Here is a 6,764-nt window from a genome sequence, read left to right on the forward strand (position 1 = left end):
AATACGTACTTAGAAGCATCACCCGTAAAGGCATGCTAATATAGTAATTATCAGGGGGATGTAGCTTGATCTTGAGGGGAAATTTATCCCTAGTTAGGGAGCACATCAATGACATAGTTTTCTATACTTTCCTTTTCCTTTCTATAAAAGCCTCATCAACTATTAAAGTTAGCAAAGAAAGAGAAATATAGCAGCACAAGGCAATTCTCAAGCACACAATGTTCGCTCTTGTTCATTGAAGGGAAAATTTATTTCACCATTTTTGTGATGAAGGGAGAGCGCCCCTCTGAATAGCACTCCCAATCTTCAAATTCTAGCCTTTCCTCTGGAAATATAGTATCATTTGCCAGACTTACACTACCTTCTGAAAAAATATGGGAAAGATCAATCTCAGCAGCACAGACTACCTGGCTGACAACTGGGAGTACTCAAAACAGCAGCTGTTTTCATGGATATCGCCGGCCCCATCACAAGAGGCCAATGATAATGAGCTGGTTGACAATCTCATCATATGCAAATGGTCTTCCAGAAAGGCATGCAAACTCTGAGTGAGGGGAGGTTCAGGGACCTCCCCATAGTCCTTATCTAGCATTTGCGCTACCTTGCACATGTCAGGTCTCCTTGTGGAGTCCTCCTGGACACATAGCAGAGCAATTCTCACTATTTTCTTGGCTTCGTCCCCATCAACTTCATGCCCCAGCCTTGCATCCACCAGCTCCACACCTCTCTTCTCCTTCACCATCCTCAAGGCCAGAGCTGGAAAGTAGCAATTCTCCATCACATAACCTGCATCACTCATGGTCTCTCGCAAAGCCAATGGCTAGATGTGATTCCTTCGCCCACTTATCAGCTCCAGCAACACCATGCCAAAGCTGTACACATCACTCTTTTCTGTGACGGCAGAATCCAAGAGCCATTCAGGTGCCACATACCCTGGTGTCCCCCTCATTGTTGTGAAAACATATATTTCTTCGCTGCTGACAAACCTAGATAGTCCGAAGTCAGCAAGTTTGGCCACGAAATTGGCATCTAGCAACACATTTTGAGGCTTGATATCTAGATGGAGGATCTTGTCTTTGCACTTTGTGTGTAAATAAGAAAGGCCTTTAGCCATGCCTAAAGCTATATGAAGCCTCATTTGCCAGTTCAAGATGGGGGTCCTAGAATCTAGAGGGGAGAAAAGCCATCTTCCCAAGGACCCATTGGGCATGTACTCGTAAACCAAGAGCCTATGGGAGGCTTCTGCACAGAAGCCATACATTTGCACAAGATGCCAATGGTGTATATTGCCCAATGCTGCTACCTCTGCATAAAACTCTTTGTGACCTTGTAGTGCACCCTCTAGCTTCTTAACTGCAATGGTTCGCCCATCCGGCAACACACCCTTATACACCGCACCAAACCCTCCCTGGCCTAGCTTCTCAACAAACCCTCCTGTTGCAACCTCGAGCTCCTTGAAAGAGAATCTTGTTGGGCTAATGCCAGCTAAATCTATCAACCCTTGGTCTATACTCTCTGAATCCTCGCCATCATTGTGGTGCTTCCTCGTAGTGGCCGATCTTCTGACATGGATGGAAAATGCCAGGAGAGTGATGAACAAACTTCCTGCGATGCCTGTTGCTAGCCCAATGATCCAAGCCTTTATGGCTGATGCCATTCTAGAATTGGAACTTCTTGTTGAGTTGAAATGCAAATCTCTTCTGTCAAACTTAAGAAAACCCACAATATGTGGATCCAAGGTTTGGTATAAGCTGCCCTCTAAGATATCCACAAGGAAGCAAGCCGATGTGTTGGCATGGTAAAATGCTGCTGCACAGGAGCAATTTTGAGCACAAATCTGCTCGCATGTGGCCTTCGAGGTAGCATTCAGACTGCTGTCAACAGAATACTTCGTGTTGAAGTAGTCCAGTCCTGAGATAAACAACATCTCCCATGCAGTGTCGTAGTCCAGTCCTGAGACAGAAGAAGAGAGGGAAAGCCTGCATATCTCCCAGACATGGACGAGTCGACCTTCAAGGAGACTTTGACACAGCTTTTTGCAGGGAGTAATTTCAACGTCAGTAGTCCTATGACAGACTTATTGCAGCAGTTGAAGGGTGGGCTCTGTAACCCGGAGATTGCAAAGTACAGAGAAGGTCTGAGGCTACTCCAAAGGAAGCAGCATTATCACAATATGTGCACTTACCACAATGCATTTGTTAATACTTGTCTTGAGATGGTTAATGGAGGTAGAAGCAGCAGCGAGCAAGTTGAGTGCAAGAGAGTCCTCCAAAGAAAACAACCACGCCTCATGGACTTGAGGTGATAGCCTCTTCGGTGTCCTCTGCGGCATTCTTCAGTTGCTTCTTCATTAATCACACACTCTTCTGCTGTCATCAGCAAGCAGTTCTAATGTTGCCAAAATTGATCATCTTCTGAAACGATTGTCTCCAGGTAGTGGAGGCCGTATGAATCGTAGAAGCCATTCACAAATATCAGCGAAAGGTTCCAGTCAGGTTGTGAACAAAGCTTGTGGTAAAGATACTGGAAAGATTCAGAATAGCACAACTGCAGGAAAAAACAACTGAATCTCAGAAAAGTGGCCATAAAGAGATGGATAGGTATCCTCCTCGGGTCTTCCTTTGTGCCTACATGATAATTGGGCATCCAGAGGGGCTGTTTTCAGCACCCAAGGAGAACGAGAAGTTGCATTGTCAAAAGCTGCAAGGAAGCTTGTTCTAGAATTTGAGGCTCTAGTATCCACTATTTTAGATGGCCCACCATCTACATCAACTACAAGATCATCATCACCGAACTCTGCTGGGGAGAAAAAGGCAAATTGGGATGCAGGAAGCTCTTCAGTACGGCCCTTACTATGCAGCTTGTAGAGTTTGATGCTGCCTGAGGAAGCTCTTCAGTACGGCCCTTTGCTGTGCAGCTTGCAGAGTTTGATGCTGCATGGTGCTCATACCTCTATCAGTTTGTGGCTTGGAAGGTGCAAGATGCCCAGATTTTGGAAGAAGATCTTATACGGGTCGCTTGTCAATTGGAGCTTTCCATGTTACAGAAGGGCACCTAGATTTCTGATGACACTGATAATGCTGGAGCCGATGCAAGTCATGACAATCAGGCCATTCAAAAACAGGTGTTGGAAGATCAGCAGCTTTTAAGAGACCGAGTGTTGCATCTCACTGGGTCTGCAGGTGTAGCAAGAATGGAAGAAGCATTATCTAAAGCTCAAACCCTGTTTTTAGAAGCACCTGAGAGAGGAAGTCCTCCTCCCTCCCCATTTGCATCTCCGCAGAAGTCCAAGTCCTGTGCCCCTACTCATTTAGGTTTACTGTCAAGGACTGGTTACCAGATCTTCCACTCAATAGAGAACTTAACAACTTCTAATAAGCATAGGCCTGAACAATACTGCAATAGAGGTCTTGACCTTTGAAAAGTTCTCAATATCCAAACAAATAAACTATGATCGGCATATACATTAACTGGAAGAACCAAAATATTTGATGTAAAAATAGTGATTGAAGAGAAACCTGACTAATGTATTATCAAAACTGAAGCACTTTACGCCTAACAGCTTTAAGTTTCTTCTCAATGTAAGGACTCACTAATGCTATCTCAAAATAAAACTTACCAAGCTTGTGCGATGTTACAAATTGACAAGCAATAGCATCAGGATATGAGATCCCATTTACATTATGTGCGGCAAGGTAGGACTCAGGAGCATGTGTTTGTATCTGTCAAGTTGAAGGATGGATTTTAGGCCCCGGAACATGCCTAAAAATAGGGGAAAAATATGGAAATGCGGGGGAAAATGCTCAACCACGAAGGCGGCAGCTCGACCTAGGACGATTTTAAGCATTAAGTGCTTGACGGGCGCCCGTGCGACACTCCGTGAATTTTCATAATTTTTCCGTGCGCCTGTGCCAGTCAGTGAAGCTGCAGGCCTGTCCGGGATGTTGAGACGAGCTCATAGGAATTTTCAGATCGAAGTTCCGAGTCCGGGTGCGGAAGATGGCCCGAAACCGGCCGGGGTGCCCAAGAGGGGGTCCAAAATGGAAATTTGAAAAGGTGTGAAGGAGGGGGGGTGACCTTTGGCACCCCCCCCTCAAAAAATCGTGGATATGGAGGGGGGGCGGCGGCTGAAAACAGCCGCCGAAAAAAAAACGCGACCCCCCCCCCCCACAATCGATTGCTGGCTCACAAAGAAGCCATGGTTATGGACCTCCAGGCCTGATGAAGATGATGTGCCGATCAATTCGCCGGTCTCCGCTCCCGCAATGGTGGACTGGTTGAAGAGAGAGAAAACCAGTCTTTCTCTCTCCTCTCTCTCTCTCCTCTTAGCCCCCGTTCGTGCTTGAAGGAATAGGATGAAGATGGACGGCCGGATGGATGCCGATTCTTGACGGGATGAAAGAGCAATGCAAAACCATTGTAGATTGCTGATTCCAAGCAGAATTCATGGCTGGAAATCAATCGTGGGACGTGCCAAATTTAATGGAAAAACCCGCAAGACACGGTAATAATTGTTTTTTCAAGGAAAATGGTCTTTTGATGCAAATTTGGTTGATAAAAATGTGTTCATATGGATTGAGTTTTGAGTATGTCGTGCTTTGAGTTGGTTTCTAGCTGTTCATCATTTAAAAATCAGGAAAACATGTGTGGGATAGCAGAAAATAGGGAACCGAGACACGAAAAACCATAAAAATGAAGGAAAACAAGGGTTTTGGGCATATAAATGGGGAAAACCGTCGATACACATCAACTAATCTTTCAATTTTGTTGCAAATGAACTAAGGGCCATAGCCCACAAACTGGTTTTCATTTTCAGCAATTTAAAAAATACAAGAAAATGAAGAAAATGGGGAAAAATGATAAAAACACCATGAAAAAATAGGGGAAAAATACATTTGGGGCTACGAAAAATACAGAAAAATAGGATTTATGTTTGTTGATGTATAGCAAGGTTGGGGCATGAAGTTATGCTTCAGTTCAGCCTTGTTTATATGTTTTGGTGCGTGTTTCATTCCTTTCTCCACATAAAATGACAAGGAAACCCTAAAAGAAATGAATATAATGATGCACTATCAACGGGGAAGGGTAGAGTTGTGGAAAAATGGTTAAATGACGCTGAGCATGATGAATAATTTGCTGATTTTATATGCATTGCATCTAGGACGGAATAATAATGATAAGAATTAAAACCTAGTAGCACGAAGATCACTTCGGTGCTAGGTGTTGCAACGAAGCACAAAGCGGTTAGAAAGAAAAGCATGAAAGAGATGATTTGCACTTGCACGCTGCTGATTTTTAAGATGTTTGAGCACTAGGCATCCACCTCTTTGCATGATCATTTAGAGGAAATTAAAAGTATCAGAGTTAGCTCCTGGATATGCATTGCAATTGTTTTTGGGATATGACCTACGTTGAGAGGCAGTGAGGTTCCTATGTCGTAGGCTAGTCGTGGGATCATAAAGGGGAAGTCAAGTAAGGACAATGGTACATTCCTGGATACGTTTATTTGGTACCTTGAGTGACGTTTGTGCGAAATGTCTAAATGTTGAGCGGCGCATCGAGGGGCCAATCCCCAAGGTGTAGGAGAGTCGCAGAGGGTTGACGGCATTCAGCCGTAGGAGGAACCCCATGTGTATGTGATTCGAGCCTTTTGGCTATGTGAAAGGGACTCCCTTTGAGGAGCAATATTGGGTTAGGATCAGTTGGACTACAACGTATTACAAACGCAATGTTTAGGAAGGCAGAGATTTTGATAGACGCTCCTGGCCGCGAGGCCGAGGGGTTGTCTTGTGCATAGTGACGAGGTCCGGCTAGTGCATGAGCCAGTGCCGGCCCGTTTTTAGGTCCATCAGTGGTGCGTCTGCCGGGAGCTGCTTAAAAGTGGCGGTTCTCGAATCCTGGTTTTCTAGGGACCAACTAGCAGTTTATGCCAAAGGATACTGAGCTTGATCCGTTATTTAGTGATAAGCATCGTCTAGCAGAAATCCAAAAGCAAGAAAGAGACGAGAGAGCTAGGCGACGTGCTGAAATCTTTAGGAGATATTCCCCTAAGCGGAGCGGTGCTGAACCCTTACGAGGGAGTGGATCTAGTGGTCTTAGGACCCCAAGCAGTAAGTTAGGAGAAGGTGGAAGCTCTAGTGCTCCCCTTCCTGCCATAAGCCAATCCACGTCAATTGCGGGAGGTGTAACCCCACCGTTCCCTATTCCTAGTGCAAATCCAATCCTCGTCATGGCGCAGCCTATTGCAATTCCAGCAGGAACGACGGATTTGCCGGCTCTAGGCTACCCGCTACCCATTTTTAATGGGTTAGTTGAGGAAGATGCGGAACTCCACATTAGGGAGTTTCAAAAGCTGATGTTTAACTGTCGCATTCAAGAAGAAGGGCATTTAATGATGTTCTTCAACATGACTCTCAAAGGAAGAGCCGCTATATGGTATCATGGTTTAGAAGCCGGAACCATATTGAACATTGATGCATTTTATGGAGCTTTTCGAAGGGAGTTTGCCCCTGAAAGGGGTGGGCAATATTGGTTGCGTGTACTCAACGTGACCCGCCAAGATCCACACGAGGATATTCGTGCTTATGCGAAGAAGATAAAAGAGGTCTTCCGTAAGTTGGACACCTCTATTCCTATCCCCGCAGCTGCCCAATTGCAATATTTCCTACATGGTTTGGACTTTAATATCCAATTGCAGTTGAGTAGTGTTCCCTTGGGGGATATAGATACTGCCATTACACGAGCACAAGAGGTGGAATCCCGAC

The 6,764-nt window shown here is 45.1% G+C and overlaps 1 pseudogene; it reads right to left on the minus strand.

The window, feature by feature from the left end:
• Positions 1-820: 820 nt before the first annotated feature.
• LOC148015107 (G-type lectin S-receptor-like serine/threonine-protein kinase SD2-5 pseudogene) lies at positions 821-1,927 on the minus strand (annotated as a pseudogene).
• Positions 1,928-6,764: the final 4,837 nt, after the last annotated feature.

This window comes from Lygodium microphyllum, chromosome 24, assembly GCF_053477565.2.
Source record: "Lygodium microphyllum isolate KBCC chromosome 24, Lygodium_microphyllum_v1.1.10, whole genome shotgun sequence".
NCBI lineage: Eukaryota > Viridiplantae > Streptophyta > Polypodiopsida > Schizaeales > Lygodiaceae > Lygodium > Lygodium microphyllum.